This window comes from Sciurus carolinensis, chromosome 11 (assembly GCF_902686445.1).
Source record: "Sciurus carolinensis chromosome 11, mSciCar1.2, whole genome shotgun sequence".
NCBI lineage: Eukaryota > Metazoa > Chordata > Mammalia > Rodentia > Sciuridae > Sciurus > Sciurus carolinensis.
Genome location: NC_062223.1, coordinates 122,074,091 through 122,094,716, shown reverse-complemented (window position 1 = coordinate 122,094,716; position 20,626 = coordinate 122,074,091). Strand labels below are relative to the sequence as shown.

Below are 20,626 nucleotides of genomic sequence, written 5' to 3'. Positions count from 1 at the left end.
ACAACTAAAAAAAAAAAAATAAATAAATAAATAAATTCTTGTGACCAAATTCATCATCCAGGAGCTCAAATGCTAAGAACAACCACCACAACCAAAAGTCATAGAAAAACCAAGAAATTCATGGAATTTCCAGCCACTGGCAGGATTTCCAGGGATAGAATTTAGTCCCTATCTCTCAGCCCTTCAGGTCAAATGTTCAGTTTTCCCTGTGTGGAAAAGAATAGTAAAGATAAAATAACGATCATAATAACAGTATACACTTACTTAACTTATAAATTCCCGATACACCGTGTTTTATTTATTCACTTAATCACGAGTCATGCTATAAAGTAGGCACTTTATTATCATCTCTATTTTGTATGTGAGGAAATGAGGCACAGAGAAGTGAAGTGATTTGTCCACTGTGGTGTGGTTGAAAGGGCAGCATTGGGATTTGAATCCAGGGAGTCCGATGACAGAGTACCAATGCAAAAGAGCTACTGGCTTTCGGGTATATTGTGAGCTACTCTGAAGAGGTCCTCTGGGCACCAGCTTACACAGTAGGGAGGGAGACTGGGGTCAGCACCTGCCTCTGAGGGAGGGGTGCTCTGAGGTGTCACTCTCCATCCCCCAAGCTGGTCTTTGCCCTCCTGGCACTTGGCTAGTTCCCTCTGCCATCTCACTGCCAGCATCACCAGCTGCCCCTTGTCAGCCTAGCACAAAGGGAGGCCAGATTGGCTGGGGGAGGGATGGCAGTGCCTGCTCTGTCCCTCTTGCCAAGTAGGGAACTTCTCCTCCCCTCCCCCTTCTCCTGGGAGCTCCCATCTGGCCTGTATCACCAGTTTTTCTATGCTTTGAAAAGCTTGCTTTCAAGTGGGGGAAATGGGATTCAGTTCCATGAACCATGCCTGTTAATCCAATCAGGGGCATTTTCCCTGGCTATGGGCATAACCCAACCCTGCAGTGTCTGCCTTATACTTTGAAAGGAAACTCTGCCAGGGACCCAGTCAGAGAGAAGGCAATGGTGTCCAGGCCTTTCTTCGAGATACACATTTGGCCTCAGAGATTTTAGAATGGCTTCTTTCATCCTCTCCTTCCCTACTGGGGGTTGTGGCCCATTGTCCACATAAAAACAGGCAAAAGGACGTCGATGGGGTGGAAAATGGGCAGTTCAAGGTGGTAGATAAGTATGAGCCTACATTCAGCAGGACCAAACTGTTGTCCAAAGTGTGCTGACCTTGAGGCTGCTTCCCTTTTTAAGTCTCACTTTCCCCATCTATAAAACGGGAAAGTTGGATTTGATGGACCCCATGAGTTTCCCTCCATATCGTATGAAATGAGAAGACTCCTCCAAGGGGCACTTCTCCAAGGAAGGAATTGGGAAAGAGCCAGAGATGGCTCTCCATCCTCTTTCTAGGACTTTGCCCATTGACACCACATAGGAGTACTTGTGCTGGCTGTTGTGCCAGTCTTTGGCCACGGGAAGTGACTCCAGAGTATCCCTTTTACTCAAACTGACAGGTGCTTCAACCCTCCGTCCTAAGTATCATGATGCATGCCCACAGAGATTCTCAACTGAGCCTCATTTATTGCAAATCTTAGGGTTAGATCTATGCCTTCTGACTTTGCTTTGCTCTTTTGATCAATACAAAGACCAGAATGAAATCTTACAGGGTGCCAGACAATTAGTTAATCAGAAACATGGCTAATAAGCTTTGCAACATGAAGTATCTCACAGAGAAAATCTGTCAGACCCTACAACCATGTCAGGCTCTTTCTCTGATAGGTAGCAGGGACAGAGCAGCAATGGGTTGAAAGTTGTTTCTTGACAGCTATTTTTTTAAAACGCCTTGTCTGACTCTAATTTCCCCAACCCAAAGAAATAAGACAAAGCTAAAGGAAACCAGCTTGGATCACATGGGGAAAAGCACCATTAGGAAACTGATTTGGTATCTTGAATTGTACTACAAATTTTAGGGGCAGCTGTCAGGGCTCGATTGGATGACTTCGTATAGCACTGAGTATAGCGCTGCACACACCAATCAATAAAACAATCAATAAAGCCTTTCAGTAGTGATGACTGATGATGAAATGCCCTGTCCTTTGTCAAAGTCTCATTGCTCATTCCCTGTCACCAGATCCTCTACCAAATGTGGCAGCTATCAGAACTGAAGTTAGGCTGCAGGACATTCTAAACAAAGGGTCTCACAGATGAGGCCTAGATTTGGGGACCTGAGTTTGCATTCCAGCTCTGGCATGTGCTGGTGATATGACTTAAGTTCTCAGCTTTTCCATCTATATAAATGGACCTGACTGTATAACCTTCCCAGTACCCAGCTCCTCTTAGCCAGGACCCATGTCTGTTCTCACTAGCCCCTTTGAGGGCTAGCAGATAATGAGAAAGAAGCAGATAATGAGAAAGAGCCATTTCAGGAAGATGGCACATGACATCTGGAGAGGATGGTGACAGGCACTAGGCAGTGATCCAAGCAGGGCAGTCCCTAGACAGGAGATGCTCTGAAGGCAGAGTGCCTGACATGGGTGATGTGGGGATGTGGAGTTGGCCACAGGGAAACCTGAGCAGGTGTCCAGCCTATAGATCCCACTCCCTAAAAGGGTTACGAGAACAGATAGGGGTCCTGGCCCTGAGGAGTTGGGTACTAGGCAGGTTATAAAGTCAGAACCAATTATACAGATGGGAAAGATGAAGACTTGGGCAAATCACAGCATGGGGTGAGGCTGGGTGGGTTGTAGACTCAGGGAACCAGAATCCAAGTCCTGGATACTTGACTATTCTACTTCCTCCCAGGACGAGGCTGTTTGAGGGCTTGAAGGAAATCCAGGGTCATTGCAGTCAATTCTGGAAAATGTCTACCATTAAGGGAAGAGCATTTAACGGGAAGAGACTTTCTGGTGGCCCTGAAAGCCTGAAAGCTTGTACTACAGATGTGGAAGGCTTGAGATAAGAGCCAGGACAGAAGCCCCAACTCAGTGAAGAGCCACAGAGAAGTGCCTCTAGTCACACTAAATCAGTTCAAGTGTTGAGGCTCAGAGGATTTCGCCTCAGAGTGCTGAAACAACAATCCTAGGCTCACAGTCTGTAATTCTGATAAATCATGAGAAAGTGAAGAACCAAAGCCATAGTAGGATCCAGAAAAGCAGAGGGTGGAGAATCTCTAACGAAACTGGAAGAGATGATTAAATACATCATTTAAATCTAACAGAGCAGAATCAACCTAGAGTCCCTAAGAACCAATCATACCAATGCAGATTAATTTACCATTTGAACAGGCTTACTATGGAAGTCAAAATACTCTCATTATATCCTTTCATTCATTCAACAAACAATAATGAAAAATCTTCTATGTGGGATACATTAGTCGACAAGACAATGAAAAATCTTTTCTTTCACTTGGTCTACTGGGAAGAGTCAGAAAACCATATGTAAACAAACAACATTTCAGATAATTGCTGTGAGGAAAATAAAGCACAGAAAAGGACTAGAGAAGGATTATAAATGAGGGGCTTCCTCAGCCAGGATGATGCAAAAGCCTCTCCAGAGGCATTTGAGACTGAGGCAAGGAGAAGGAGCCAGATATGTAGAGCTCTATGGGGAACTTATTCCAGGAAGAGAAAATATTAACTGCAAAGTTCCAGGTATTTGAGGACTCAAATACCTCCTCCAAAACCCCATGTTAAATTTTGATTACTATTGTGGCAATGTTGGAAGGTGGGCTGTGATTTGGGTCATAACTCAGTGCCTTCACAAGATCATTAATGTCTTTTTTTAGTCTGTTTGTTCTTCCTTTCTTGGGACTAGATTACTTATCAAAAGAACAGAGTGCTCTAAAGTGAACTTGGCTTCCTCAGTCCTCTATTGCTTCTCTTCCATGTGATCCTGCTTCCCCTCCTCTTGCTGCCATGAATTCAGTTTCACCAGAAGCTGAACAGATGTGGCTACCCACTCTTGAACTTCTCCACTTCCAGAACCATGAGCTAAATGAACTGCTATACTTTACAAATTACCCAACCTGAGGTACCGTTATGAGCAATCCAAAATGAACTAAGATGGCATGTTTTGGAAATCAAAGAAGGCCACCATGTCTGACTTACAGTGAGCGAGGGAAGGGAAAGTTGGTGGAGATAAACCAGGGAAGCAGGCAGTTTTATAACACTTTCTGGACCATAGTCAGAAGTATAGATGTTTATCTCTGACAATGGAAAGAAATTGAACATTTTTGGCAGAAATGGCATGATTTCAAGATAATGGCTCTCACTGCCACATGGGCCACCGTTTGGGACTAGCTCAAAGAGTGGACTGGAGAAGCGCTTGTCTGGGGAGAGAACCCCTGGCTTGCTAAAAAGGTGGTCCCAGTACAGAAGTTGCAGTGAGTCCACTTCAGGATCTTTTTTGAGGATTAGATGATATATTAGACTTTTGAGAGTATATAATTTACTTTTTTTAAAAATTTACGCTTAAGGGCTGGGGATATAGCTCAGTTGGTAGAGTGCTTGCCTTACAAGCACAAGGCCCTGGGTTCAATCCCCAGCACCGCAAAAAAAAAAAAAAAAAAAAAAAAAAATTACATTTATATAAGAATATGTTCTTATTAATGGTGAAGATAGAATAGTGACATATAAATGTTAATGCAGTGCAGGTAGGACAGCACGATGGCAGCAGGAAGTACACGATGAAATGTCATTGCAACCTGCTGGCATTGGCTAGGAGTGCAGACGTCTAAGAGTCACAGGCCCATGAGGATGGTTAGCACAAAGGGCAAAATCAAACTCCCCCAAAAGGAAATGCATGCACATCCAGCCATATGGTATGCTTAAGGTAGTCACTTCAAGTCCACATCATGAAACACTTGGCAGCAATTTTTTTTCTTTTCTTTTTTCTTTTTTTGGTACTGAGGATTGAACCAAGGGCGCTTAACCACTGAGCCACATCCCCAGTCCTTTTTATATTTTATTTAGAGACAGGGTCTTGCCGAGTTGCTTAGGGCCTTCCTTGCTAAGTTGCTGAGGCTGGCTTTGAACTCACAATCCCCCTGCCTCAGCCTCCTAAGTTATACTGGGAATACAGGCATGTGCCACCGGGCCCAGCCTTGGCAGTCATTTTTTTAAAAAAGAAATCTTTTTCTTCTACATACTGACATCGACAAACTGTAAAACTGTATTGCTAAAAATAAAAAATAAAAAAATAAAGGGAAGTCACAGACAAAGAGTACTGCAAATCCAGAAGTTCTGGAAAGGCATTTTCTGTCATGGCCCTTCCTTCTTGCTCCCCTTCAGAGCAAAAAGCACATGTCTATGCTCAATGATGCACAGCCCTGCTCCCGCTGCCCAGGCAGGCCATGCTTCTGACAGCACTCTGCAGTGCCTCACACCCTGGACCCTACCGTTTTAATTAGCTATTGTGTCGCTATGACCAGAGACCTGACAAGAGCAATGTAGAGAAGGAAAGGTCTATGTTGGTTCACAGTTTCAGACATTCAGTTCATGGTCGGCTGACTCTATAGCTCCTGGCCCAGAGTGAAGCAGAACATTGTGGCAGAAGGGCAGGGCAGAGGAAAGCTGCTCAGCACATCACAACCAGGAAGCAGAGAACTCCTCTCAGCAAGGACAAAAGATAAACCCCAAAGTCATACCCTCAGTGACCACCTCCTCCTGCCACACCCACCTACCCGCTTACCACTCAGTTAATCCATATCAATAGATTAATCCATCGATTAGGCTACCATTTCATCCTGAACATTCTTGCCTTGTCTCACACATGAGATTTTGGGGGATACCTAAACCATAACATTCTGCCCCTGGCCCCCAAAAACTCATGACTGTTTCACAATGTAAAATACATTTAGTCCATTTCCAATAGTTCCAATAGTCTTAACAGTCCCAGCATTTCCCAAAAATCAAGTACAAAACCTAATATGAGACTCAAGGCAAACTCATGTTTGTTTTCTCCTATAAAGATCAAAAGCAAGTCACATATATCCAACATATAACACATAGAGTAAATATTTTCATTCCACAAGGGAGAAAGAGGAGATTAAAAAGGAGGGATAAGACCAAAGCAAGATTGAAATCCCACTGGGCAAACAAGATTTGTAGTTCCATGTCCAGCATGTGAGGTGTTTTGGATTAGATATTAGGTGTCCCCTAGAAAGCTTATGTGAGAGACAAGGCAAAAGAGTTTGGAGGTAAAAAGATTGGGTTATGAGAACCTTAACTTAATCAGTGCGTTAATTCTCTATAGGCAGGTAGGGTGTGGCTGGAGGAGGTGGGTCATTGAGGGTATGACTTGGGGGTATATATTTTGTCTTTTGAGCAGAGCCCTCTCTCACTTGCTCTCTCTCTCTCTCTCTCTCTCCTCTCTCTCTCTCTCTCTCTCTCTCTCTGCCACACTCTTCTGCCATGATGTTCTTCTTCACCTCTGGCCCAGAAGATGGAGTTGGCCATCCATGGACTGAGACCTCTGAAACTGTGAGCCCCCAAATAAGCTTTTTCTTCTCTAATCATTCTTGTGAGGACTTATGGTCACACAGCAGTAAAAAAGATGACTAAAACATGGGGCACAGGGCATCATGATGTTTCCTTCCAAGAGCTGGTATAGCCTTGGGCTTGCTGGTTTCAGTCATATGGCCTTTCTCTTGGCTTGTCTTTGCTTGATTCTTGGAGCCTTTCTCAGCAGATTTGCCATGTTACTGGCATTTCTTTATCTTGGGGGGTCTCCACTGCAGCTTTGGCCTACCCCTTACATCTCCATGCATTGCCCTATCAGGGGCAGCCCACAGGGACTCCGACCGTGCTGCACTTTCCCTAGCTTCCCAAGCCTTTCTTTGAAATCTTGGTGGAAGCTTCCATGACCCTTAACTCCATATCCTGCAATCTTGCAGAGCCAGCACCATGTGGTTGATGTTAAGGTCTGCTGACATATTGAGCAGTAGCCAGGCTTCTTGGGACCATGGTTATTGTAGCCTCTGAGTCTATAAATTACTCTACATTTCACATTTAATTTTTAAACATGATCCTGGAACTCCCTGGAGCCATATTCTCAAAGTGTACTACTAGAGTTTTTATGTCGACCTTCTCCTATTTGTTAATATCATGCACTTCCCTTCAAGAACTATGACTTAGTCCATTCCAGCTGTCTAACAGAATACCATAAACTGAGTGACTTATAAACAACAAAAATTTATTTCTTACAGTTCTGGATGCTGGGATGTCCAAGACTACAGTACTGGTAGATTTGGTGTCTGCTGAGGTCCCATTTTCTGGTTCATCGATGGTGACTTCTAGCTATGTATTCACATGGTGGAAAGGGCAAGGCAGCTCTGTGAGTCTTCTTTTATAAGAATACCAATCATATTTATAAGGGCTCCACCTTCATGACCTAACCACTCCCCAAAAGCCTCATGACCCATCATATCCTGATAACCATCACATTGGGGTAACAATTTTAACATATGATTCTTGATAGGAACACAAACATTCAGACCACAGCAATGACTTGCACAATCTGTTTGGCTACAGTGTCTCCTATGTGGCCATCCCAGTAACAGATCTAATTAGGTTCCCATATTTGTGATCTACCTTCTCAGGCAGCCCTGAAAGGAAATAGCATGTATTCTTTTCCACTGATTTCTAACCAACTCTGGTCAGTGTAGTGGGGGATTAGGAGATAAGGAGACCAACAACCACCCTGTGTATAATGGTGGTTACAGAGGGATGTGTGGGTCTCTGGCAGATTTCCCATGCTTATAGTTTAATCGGGTTCCTTGATCATTCCCATGGCTTCCTAAGTCACAGATTAGTTGACCTGCACCCTTCCTAGACTATATCATTTGACTATTTTCTTCCTGCATAACTCACAAAAGCAGCAAGAATGTATGTGGGTCTTTTATTAACTGGGCACAGAAAATTTGACTATTACTGAGCCCACACTAAGTGGAGCCAGTCACTGTAGTGAGAAAAAGGGGCTTCGCAGAGGATTTGGGGGTGTTTTTTTTTTTTTTAATAATCCTGTTAAGGAGAGAAATTTTTTGCAGGGGAAAAAACTTATAAAATTCAAAGAGTATAGAAATGGTCAAGCTTATGCCACGAGACTAACTTCTAATTTCACTGAAGCACCAATTACTGAGTCTATGCTAGGGTCCTATTTCTCTTCCTGAGGATCTGGCATAATTTATACTCCCCCAAAGGGTAGTTTACTCTGGAGGCAGAGTCATGTGGGATAATAATCCCAACAGACAAACACAAGGAGACAGCAATAATAAATATTCCTCCTAAAGGAGCATAAAGGAAGTAAAAGCTTGGGGGCATTTCAGGAGCACCAGATGCTTCATAATGAAGGCAAAGATAGCATGATTCCTTAGCTAGGCTGCAAAAACATCTTTGAGTTACAGGTGTCAGTTCATGTGTCTGGCCTTTGCTTTATTACTATCATTTATTGTGCTGTTGGTATCTGCTCACAGCACGGATGCTTTCTCTTACACCAGAAACTCAACACTGTCTCTCTTTGAATTCCAGCCTCCCAAACTCAAAGCCCATTTCCTTCTTAATTTTCTCCTAACCCAAGATACCTTGGTCTCTTTGCTTCAGGAAGAGAACTTGCTTAACAGGAAGGTCTAAATAATTGCATCTGTGTTCACTGAGTTATTAATCCCCATTGTGTATGAGGGACATGATTATGGAAATGATAATGATAGTAACAATGCAAAGTATTTTATTTTTTAATAAAGTTCACTTGTTGATAACCAGCCTTGAGGGTTTCAAGAAGGGAGACAGCTCCCTCAAGGAATTTGGAGTCTCATGAAAAAGTTGAGGAAATTACAGGATTATAGAAATGTGAAATAAATTTAATGAAAACAAGGGATCCCATGGGCTATGAGGCTCGCAGATAGAGAAACACTCAACCAGTTAAGAGAAAGATCAGGGATGTTTCTAGGATTTGAATGTATCTCCCCAAAGTTCCTGTGATAGAAAAATCTCCAAATTCACATTTTGATGGTGCATAGAGTTGGGGCCTTTGGGAGGTCATTTGGATTAGAAAAGGTCAGACGGTTACCCATGATGGCTTTAACGTCTTTATAAGAAGAGAAGAGAGACTTGAGCTGGCACATTTGCTCAGTTCTGCCATATTATGATGCAGCAAAAAGGCCCTCACCAGATGCCAGCACATTGATATTGAACTTCCAGGAACTAAACCTCTAATCTTCATAAATTACCCACCTTGTGGTATTCAGTTATGGCAACAGAAAATGGACTAAGATAGACACCTTCATGAAGCTTCATGAAGGAGGAGACATTTGTGGTGAGTCTTGAGACTCAGGGTTGAAGTAGGGGGAAGTAGCAGAAGGCTGGGGAAATGAGCCAGGCCTGGGATGAGATAGAGGCACGGTCTTAGCAACAGAAACAGAGCAATTAAGGACACCTTGGAGGTCTTATGCATGTACCATCCAGTGTCTATGCATGACAAAAAAAGGAAATCATAATATATGTAATTCAGAAAAGTACTGAAACCAGGAAAGTCCTCTCTTTTGAGTAAGCATAGGAAATGTAAAATTCCAGGTGGTCAGGTAAGGATGTTGAAAAAAACAAGTAAGATACATTATGATTCCAAGAGATCTGTCAATCTATAGAGAATAATTAGAGTTTGTAGGGATTAGAGTTCCAATACGGAGGGCGGGAGTCTACAAGACCCAAGTTTTATGGTTTAGATATGAGGCATCCCCAAACAACTCATGTATGAGCTAATGCAGGAAAATTTAGAGGTGAAATGAATGGGTTATGAGAAACTTAACCTAATCAGTACATTAATCCCTTTGAATGGATTAACTGAGTAGTAAGTGTAGACAGGTAGGTTGTGTTTGTAGGAAGTAGGTAATTAGGGCCATGCCTTTGGGGTTTATATTTTGTCCCTGGTAAACAAACAGCTCTCTCTCTCTCTCTCTCTCTCTCTCTCTCTCTCTCTCTCTCTCTCTTTCTCTGTCTCTCTCTTCCTAATTGCCATGTCCTGAGCTGCTGTCCTCCTCCACACCCTCTACCATGGTGTTCTGTCTCACTTCAGGCCCAGAGCAATGGAGTCCATCATATGGACCGAGGCCTTTGAAACTGTGAGCCCCAAATAAACTTTTCTTCCTCTGAAGTTGTTCTCATCAGGTCTTTGGTTGCAGTAATGAAAAAAACTGAATAAAGCACCAAGCATGGCAGAAACCTTGTCAAGTAGCAAGGGTTTGGAGCCAATATTGTAATCCTGAAATAACTCTGGGGTACTACATAAGGTTCCAGACAGATTGTCGAACTGGGCACAAGACCCAAGGCAAGAGTCCCATTCTAAGGCTGAATGAAGAGTCCAAAAGGCTCAGAGATCCTCAGAAGTATCACTCCACAAATTCAGCCCAATCCCATCAGACACTCATTTCTAAGTAGCAACATATCTTAATGTCAAGCCTCACCAGGTGGTGAGATTGAGCTGCTGTTATTTTTTCCTGTGCTGGGGCCTGATTTTCTGCCCCAGGCCCATACACCAATGTCAGAGATGAGAACGGGGAGCAAGGCAAACCTCTTCTCTGCTATGTGCAACTGTGAGCTCCAAGAAACTCCTGCTAAGAAAAGCAAAGCCTGGTGGGACCTGTTATTTGAGACATCACCATTTCCACAAGAAAAAGATAAGAGACAAGAAAAAAGAGAAAGAGAATGAGCAAAAAGGATCAATCCTCATCTAGCAGAGAGTGAATGGTGGTTGCAGAGTTCTACCAGGATTCTGCTGAGCTTTGGGCCAACCTCGGAGTGAGGAATGCAAGTTTGGGACCACACCAAGAACTGAGGTCCTCGAGAGAGAGCAAGGAGGATACAAAGGGTGGGGACAAGGTCACCGACTTGGTCCAAGATTGCCTGCATTCCCTTGTTACTGTCAGAAACATAAGCAAATCTCTGAAAGTAAACTTCTCCAATCCTCAGTTTAAGCCTTCAGATTTTCTGCCTATAGGGCAAATGATGAGCTCACAAAGATCACCACATGTACAATGGCAGCACTATTACTGAGGGGCAGAAATCTTCCATGATACATTTAGAATCCTATGGATTGCAGATAGGAGATCTGTCAGATACAGAAACACAGGCAGCTATGCAAACCCAAAGCTTATCTAGCCCACAAAAGATTTTGGGGAGTGAAAATATGGATTCATAGGGGAGGAAAATGAAATAGCATATAAAAATATTAATGAGGTTAAGCAGCAATTAGAGACAGTTGAAGACAGAATCGATAATTTGGCAGATAAATCTGAAAAAAAATGACCTAAAATACAATACTCAGAAGGGTTGCAAAATGTGGGACAAACATTAAGAGATTTGGAAGGTCTAATATAAATCCACGCAGAGGATGAGAAAGAAAGAGTAGAAGAAATGGAGAAAAAGCAAGAATTAAAGTGAGAATAGCAGCAAATTTTCTCAATTTATGAAAAATAAGGATTTACAGAACCAGGAAGAACAAGCCATTGCTAGTAAGTTAGTATTCTGAAACCCTTTCAGAACATCAAAACAGATTTTGAAATCACCGGGAAAGGTTGGAGGCAGGTACAAAGTGGCTTGGAGATGAGGTCCAGGAAGAGAAACGCAGTTGCCAAAGTACATCATTTCAGCTGCAAGTTCTGCCTGGTCTTAGAATTTGGCAGAAATGGTAAATGTAAATGCTAGCCACAGGGCTGTCATCTTGTTTGGTTCTGTAAAGTCCCGAAAATTGCAGTACCCAAAAGGGGTCATTTTCTTACTTCTTGGCTCTAGGAAACAATTGGCTTTGAATTCCAGATAGCATGGCAGTAATCACTTGGAAATTTACATTTATAGTATATCAAGGCCATGCTTTGAATCCTTTTATAGCCAGTTGCTACACTGTTTCTTCATATCTTCATCAGCAACTGAGAGGACCATGACAAGTATGGGCTGCCATCTATTGCTGTGGAGTTCCTCAAGTGAGTAGCAACTCACTTTGATATCAGAAAACCAATTGCCACAGGCAGGGGAGATAGCTCAGTCAGTAGAGTTCTTGCCTTGCAAGCACAAGGCCCTGGGTTGATCCCCAGCACCGCAAAAAAAAAAAAAAAAAAAAAGAAAACCAATTGCCCTGAGAGAGCTGGACTCTGAACAGGTGAGCAAGATCCTACACAGCATGTGCTGTTCAAATGCTGACTTGGGAAGGAGTTCCCAGAAGCTGTAAAAGCCAAAAAGGTGACCTGGCAAGAAGCAGAGGACAGTCTTGTGATAGGCCATGCAATAGAACAAGTCAGGCATCACATCTACAAGAAAGTGAACACAGCTGGATGCAGTGGCACACGCCTGTAATACCAGCAACTCAGGAGGCTGAGGCAGGAGGATCTTACATGCATGTGACATGACAATATAATTTGGTTGGTATCTTTTCCATGTATTTCCCTTTCCTCTTCCCTTCTCCCTCCCACTGGTTCCTTTCCTCTACTCTACTGGTCTCCCTTAGATTTTTCAAGAGACCCTCTTTCCTCTTTTGCTTCCACATATGAAAGAAAACACATCCCTTGACTTTCTGAGTTTGGCTTATTTCACTTAACATAATGCCCTCAAGTTTTATCCATTTTCCTGAAAATGACATAATTTCATTCTTTATGGCTGAATAAAACTCCATTGTGTATATATACCACATTTTCTTTATCCATTCATCTATTGATGCACTACTAGGCTGGCTTCATAGATTGGTTATTGTGAATTGTGCTGCTATAAATGTGGGTATGCATATAGCATGATAGCATGATGATTTTAATTCTTCAGGATAAATACCAAGGAGTGGAATAGCTTGGTCATATGGTGGTTCCACTTCTAGCCTTTTGAGGACCCTCCATACTGATTTCATAGTGGTTGTACTAATTTATACTCCCACCAACAGTGTCAAAGTGTTCCTTTTCCTCCACATGCTCTCCGGCATTTATTATTGTTCATATTATTGATGACTGCCATTCTGACTAGTGTGAGATGAAATCAGAGCATAGTTCTAAATTTAACTCTTCATAAAAAGGTGTGGTGATATTTCATCTTTGTTTTTTTTTTTTGGGGGTGCTGGGGATTGAACCCAGGGCTTTGTGCTTGCAAGGCAAGCACTCTACCAACTGAGCTATCTCCCCAGTCCCTCTTCTTTGCTTTGATATGTATTTTCCCAGAAACTAATGACTTGGAGCATTTTTTCACATTTATTTGGTAGGTATATTCTTCCTTGATGAAGTGTTTGCCCATTTTTAAATTGGGCTGTTTGCTTTTATCATTATAAAATAAGTTTTAAGATACTGTAATGGGGCTGGGGATTTAGCTCAGTTGGTAGAGTGCTTGCCTTGCAAACACGAGGAGGCCCTGGGTTCGATCCTCAGTACCACAAAAAAAAAAAAAAAAAAAAAAAAAAAAAAAAAAGATACTGTAATGGACTGAATTGTGCCCCACCCTCCAAATTCAGAAAATTTTCATTGGAAAAAGAGCTTTGGAGAAGTAATTAAGGCACAACTATAAATGTGTCATGCATAATTACCTAATTCTTTACATAGGTAATTGGATGGTCATTGATCACTACAGTGGTAACTACTTTTTTTAAAATGCCTATAAGGTTTAAGTGCATTTTCCCCAACAAATTAATATTTCAGCTTTTCTTAAATATTTTTTAATTAAAATTAGAATTTAAGGCTGGATGTGGTAGGGCACACCTGTAATCCCAATGACATGGGAGGCTGAGGCCGGAGAATTGCAAGTTCAAGGCCAATCTCAGCAACTTAGTGAGACCCTCAATAACTTAGTGAGACCCTGCCTTAAAAAATAAAAAAAAAAAAGAACTGGAGTTGTAGCCCTGTGATAAAGTGCCCCTGGGTATAATCCCTAGTACCAAAAAAACTTTTTTAATAAAATTAGAATTTATGGGTTTTTTTAAATAGAATTTGTTTGACCTATTGATTTTAAGATAATTTTGAGTATTATAGAAGAAAAATTCACATTTAAAAAAAACTATAAAGTAACTTTATATTTTAATGTTTTATTTATATCTTATGAATATGCATTCAAGTTTTATGCACTTTTATTATAATTATATTTTACTTTAGTTTCTTTAAATCAAGAGTTGACAAGCTATGCATACTATGGCCTACAGCTGGATGCCTGTTTTTGTAATAATGTTTATTGGCACACAGCCATACTCATCCATTTATGTATTACATATAATTGCTGTCACAGTACAGCAGCAGAGTACAGTAGTTGGGACAGAGACCTTATGTGACATAAAAATATTTCTATCTTGTCCTTTAAGGAAAAATTTTTCTGTCCTCTGCTTTAGATTACTATCAATGGAGCACAAATTATATGAAAACATTAATTATAACATAATTAGTGATTTTGCTAGAATGAAAACAAGACAACTATACTTTGTAGAAAAAGTAGATCATAATTTATGAAGTATGTATTTTACTTCAACATTACACTTAGATATGTAAATTTGACTTTTTGTGATGTATACTTCATATTTTTGCTGACTTTTGATCATTTATAAAACATAGCTTTACACATATTTTTCAATTATGGCATTCAGAAAGTAAACACATAGCATATATTTTATGTAATTATTTGCTGTTTTAACTCTCATCCTGAGTCTTGCAAGTGATAGATACCAGAGTGGGAAGACTCATTGTCCCAAAGAACCAAACTGCCATTATGGACAAAAGGGCAGAGTAGACTGGGCTGGTCATCAACAAGAAGTGTCAATTAAAGCTGACAATTTGCTAACAGAAGCAGTTCCATCAGACACTACTGCTCTCCGATTCCAGACCTGAGATTAATGGGGGTAGGGAGGAAACCAGAGGCCCCCTGGAAGAATAAGCACGTGCATCTCATGCAGTCCTTTGTCAGTGTTTGATCAAAAGCCAAATGGTCATTGAGGGTTCCACAGAAGGGATTCTTCCATAAGGAAGGAGACTAGACTAGGGCAGCTTAATCAATATTTGTTGGGACCTGTTATGTTCTAGGTTCTACATGGGGTTCCACAGTTTAGACAATTTTACATTTCACATGAACAGCTAAAAATACTGAGAATGATCAGACTGGTCCCCACTCTCCGAATGTACACAGTTCAGAAACTGTTTATCAGGCAGTCTAGCTCTGCTATTAAGAAAGCTCTGGGTCTATTTATATATCAGAAGCTCACAAACTCAGAAGCTGACACTATAGGCGGTAATCCGGGAAGTCACCCAAGGACAGACAGTGTATGGCCTAGATGGTTCATCTCCAGAAGGAAGGATTAAACAATCTTTTTAACATAGATCCCCCAGATATAATTTAATTTTATCTAATCAGTTCACCAAAGGCAAAAGGTGAAGTTCAAACAAATTAAATTAAAATGTAATATAGACCGTGCTGAAAAACAGATTGCAAAACCTATTTTTCTCTGTTTTCCTCTTTGAACCTAGAAGCTAAGAGATCTGAGGATGTGGGGAGCATACACCCACTTTGATCAATGCTATCAAATCAATTTCTTCCACTTTTCTAAAGGAGTTAATAGAAAGAGACAAGTCACCAATGTTTTATCTCATAACCAAGGGAGCAGAGCTTCATTTTCATTCTTCACAAAAACTCTGGAGACAGATTTAGCTCAACGAAAATGAGCAGCATTGTCTATAGGGGTAGAACGTTTGCTTCCCTCCCCTCCTGCCATTTCCTCCTTTCAGAAAATCATACTTTTTATCTTTCCTCAGTCTCAGCCCAAAGTTAGAGAATGTTATTGTTAACAGAAGCACTTAAAATACATTCAGTTTCTCAAAGACACTCCTACCATGAAACCCTCTAGTTAAAGATTTTTTAAAGCTAGGAGATGCCTTAGAGGTCACTTTGAAAATTTGTTGAGGGCCCAGGAAAGTTAAATAAATGGCTCCCAATTACCCAAGATTTTTTTTCAACATATTGAAACATATAACCCAGATATTTCAACATTGATTTGAGTACTCTCTCAACTGTGCTATTCAATAGGATGGCAATGTAGAGGTCTGGAGAAGTTCTCTTGGTAATCCATACACGAGTTCACTTTGGACTCCATCATCTGTGGAATATTGGCTTCTTGTCAGTCAGAGAGTTCTTAGAAATCGTGGCTTCGTGTTCTGACTCTGACGATTCTTGATTGTTGATCTCTTGCCTTTTTAAACAGCAATTGAATCATCCATATGGTAAGGATAATCACAAAACTACCTTGTAGAATTGTTTTAAGGATTGCACAAAATAAAATACATGAAATGCTTAACAAATTGAAAAAGAAACGTGTATAGACATGTAATGGTTAATTTGAATTGTCAACTTGATTGGATTAAGAGATACCAGTGATTAAGGGGCTTCTGGATCTATCAGTGATGGTGTGTCTAGGAATGATTGGCATGTGGGATAACCAATTGAGGTGGAGACCCTCCCTAAGCACGGGCAGCACCATCCAATAAGATGGTGGCTTGAATGGAATAAAAGTTGGAAGAACAAGGTAGAGTAGATGCAGTCTTCTTGAACCAGTTCTTGATTGCTGCTTCCATCATCTGAGAATATCAGACTCTTGATTCTTCACTCTTTCAAAGTGGAAGTGATTCTCCAGGAAGTTTACAGAAGACTAGGTCTTGAACTAGGGTGGTGCTGTTGATTCCTCTTGTTCTGAGGCTTCAGCGAAGCTACAGATTCCTCCAGTTCTCCAGCCTGCAGAGGCCATTGTGGACTATTCAGCTTCTGGTTGAGTAAGTCAGTCTAATAAATTCCCTTTTTATAATCATACTTCCTGTTGATTCTTTTCCTTGACAAATACAGGTCATTCAAGGTTTTTGTTGTTAGTCACAAAGTTCCTCTAAGAAACTCCCTCATGAAGTTTGCATTCCCTTTTCTATATTCTGTCCTCTTATTCAGTCAACATTTATTAGCAGTTAAGTATCAGACCCCATTCTAGGGAGCTTCAAAAATGTAAAAATTAGGTCATCAGGAATCCCACAGACTAGTAGCTGGAATAGAAATAATTACAATATAGGATGTTCATGTGACTATAAAGTGCTATGGAAGCACAATGGGAGATTCTCTAGGAAGGCTGAATAGTGAGGGTGATATTTAGATAGTTTAGTTCTAGAAGTGGAAGTTCTCTAGACAGTGGAGATAAGAGAAGAGCAGAAATTGATATAGTCTGGGTAGTTGTAAAATTTTCATGTTTACATAAATGCAAGTAGCTTAGAAGTTATGTTAATCTATGATACAGAAGATAAAATAACAACAACTTCTAAACTGCACATTTTTTACCCCTTTTTATAATCTGCACAGTGATCCTTCAAGGTAAAATAGAATTACTTAAAGATTATAGGAGAGAACACTAAGACTCAGAGAGGTCAAGTAACTTTCTAAGATTACACAGCTAGTAACTAGGGAAGCAAGGTTTCAACTTAGGTCCCTCTAACTCCAAAGTGTGTACATTAACTTCATGTGGCATGAACATCTCATGAACTGGAGGATGTCAGAAGACCACCGGAAACGTAGGCAAATCCCAGCATTTACAAAACTTGGAATATCAAAGCCAGTGAGATTGGATTTTATATTATAGATGGTGATATTATATTACAGATAGTGAAAAGTCACTGAAGCATTTTTAAATTTTATTTGTTCTTTTTAGATATATATGGCAATAGAATGTATTTTGACATACATATATAGAGAGTAACTACCTATTCTTGTGGTTGTACGTGATGTGCAGTTACACTGGTCATGCATTCATATGTGAACATAGGAAAGACATTCTACTGTCTACCCCCCTCCCTTCCTACCCCCCTCCCTTCTCCATATTCCCCCCGCCCCCCCACCCAACCCCCATTCAATCCAATGAACCTCCACTCCTCCCTCCCCACTACATATTGTGAATCAGCATCCACATATCAGAGAGAACATTTGTTTTGGCCTATTGTTCTTGGGGATTGACTTATTTCACTGAGCATGATATTCTCCAGTTCCATCCATTTACTGGTAAATGCCATAATTTCATTCTTCTTTATGATTGATCATTGAAGCATTTTTTAAGAAGGTGTTTTAGAAAAGTCAGTATGGGGCAGGGGATAATGTGCAGAGTGGGTGGAACGAAGAAGAGATTAGAAACAGGAAAATCAGTTAAGAAGCAATTACAAAAATCCAAGTAAAAAAATAAGGACTTCTTACTCTACATATTCAATTGCTCACTTATGCATGTGTGTGGGTACTGGTTAAATAAGGACATTTATTATATCACATAACACCAAGTTCAGCGGTAGAGCAGACTACCATTCTGATTAATCAGGAGTTCAGTAGAGGCCCTGGTCTCTTTCCACCCCTCTACTTCATAGTCTGCAGTTATCCTAATACTTATAGACCCAAAGTAGCCATCTGGACCTTGTTCATACCCTATTTAGGGAGAGGAATCTCTCCTCTCTCTCCTCTCACACAGGAATAGCATCAGTCTTACATTTAGTCTGATTGGGTCGACATAATGACATCTGACTGGATGGATCTCGATCCGGCTCCTGCTCTGAATCCAGGCTGGACACGTCTCCCTATGCCTTGTCTTCATAGTGAGATTCCTGAACCAAATCATAGCTTTGTTACGAAAGAGGAAGTGAAGAGTTGGTGTCAAATGGGCAACAAAGAGCATCCATGATAGTGACCAAGGTTTGGGCATAAAACATTTAAGGGAGTGAATGTCCATATATATCTTTCCTAAAACTGGTCTGTCTAAGGACCCATCTATGGCCAAGGCTTCTAACCAGCTCCTTTCCCACTCGACTTTCCAAACCACCCTTCTTCCATCACACATACCTCTCACCTGCCTAAATATTTCTATAGCACATTGTCTCTAGATAAAATTTCTTGGCATACCCAATAAAAGGTGGGTAGGGATGGTCAAAATGTTGCATTCGATGTTGAGAAAGTGAAAGACTATAGTGACAGGTGACAAAAACTTTTGCATGTTGGATGGTTCCCAATTCTTTGAAAATTAAAGAAGACCTAATGGAACTGTCACGGATCACTATACACATATTTTTAATGATATGTTGTTATGTTATTTTTGATTTACAAATGAGTAAAACAATAACATGGAGATTAAATTAGTTCTGAGCCCTGTTTTATTCTAATAGTATATTACATTCAACCATGAATATATAAGCTGATTGGGATAAAAGTAAAAGTTCCATCTAAGTGATGCATTGCCAATAAAATTCACTTTTAATGTTTAATAATCACACCTATATTTATGTTTCTGTTGATTGTATGCTAATGATAACTTTTATCATAGTTCATTTTGAACCTTTCAAGATTTTTAGCATCAATTTATATTTTTGTTGCAGAGAAATATAAAGCGTGATTGAAACCCAGAAGTGGTGAAAGCTAAATGGAAATATTAAATTTAAGGAGAAAGTATATGAACTTTTTAATCATTAAAAAGAGCTTATTGGAGATTTAAGGTTGCAGCAGGAGGGCTAAAGTTAATACATTGTATTATATACTAGAAATTTGCTAGGAGGATAGATTTTGTGACTCCTACACCAAACAAAAGACTGAAAGGCAACTAGGTGAGATGATTCGCTCAAACGTAGTCATCAAGTCGATACGGACATGCATGTCACAACATCACGCCACACGCCTTACACTTACATAATAATAACAAAGAACTAGTGAGTATATTTTTGAATCAATGATTCTGGGTATTAAATTGGTAATTGAAATTCCACTGGTTAAGTTTTTTTTTTTTTTAAGTTCTCTTATGTTTTTGTAAAGTTAATAGTTATATTAACTACATAATTTGAACTATACAAACTTATAATAAGAAGTTTACAAGAAGATATGAAAGAGGCATATAGTTTTTCCAATATTATTTAAGGAGCTGAGAATGCAACAATGTTGGCCACCACCGATTTAAAGGAGTCAACCAAACAGGATGGAAGAAGCTGGGCAGGTGACCCATATGTTCTATTCTAGCTAGGCCAATTTTGATGCTCTTATAAGATATCCAAGTCAAGATGTCTTTTGGGCAATTGAATGAAAGATATAATATGTTATTTTGGAGTCCTACTATACATAAAGAGGCTAGGCAGATCAAAGAGATATTTGCAATCAAGTGAGAGTATGGCAATAGAGAAGAGACCAGAATCATATTTTGGGAAATAACAATGGCACAGGAAATGGAAGAGAGATCAGAGATAAAAGAAGCAAGTAAGCAAACCACAGAAAGGCTTTAAGAAGGAAGTCGTGGGCAGTGGTGCTGAAGAGCTTCCGTAAGATAAAAGCTATAAAGCATCCCCTGGGCTTGGCAGTTAGGAAGTCAGTCACCGCCAGGGCGACACTGTTTTCAGTGGAGTAGAGAGCCCAGCAATTCTGAGGAATATTATACCTTGACTCTAAGGCCCAACAAGACAGGGTTACTGTGGCTTGACACTCTCGGAAACTTTTCAGGGTGTCAGGCTATGGTATCACCCTGCTTCCAGTCCACTAGCTCTTCCCATCCCAGATCAGTAACATGACAAGGGAGGACATGAAGTCCTGGCTCTTGGAATTGGTCAGAACCTGCAGGTGTGTAAAACTCAAGAAGGTGGGTAACTATTTGCACCAGGGCTATTTG

The 20,626-nt window shown here is 40.6% G+C and overlaps 1 non-coding gene across 1 annotated transcript; it reads left to right on the top strand.

Moving 5' to 3' along the window:
• Positions 1–4,463: 4,463 nt before the first annotated feature.
• Positions 4,464–4,537, top strand: Trnav-uac (transfer RNA valine (anticodon UAC)). The gene has a single exon. It is a non-coding gene; the product is annotated as a tRNA-Val (tRNA).
• Positions 4,538–20,626: the final 16,089 nt, after the last annotated feature.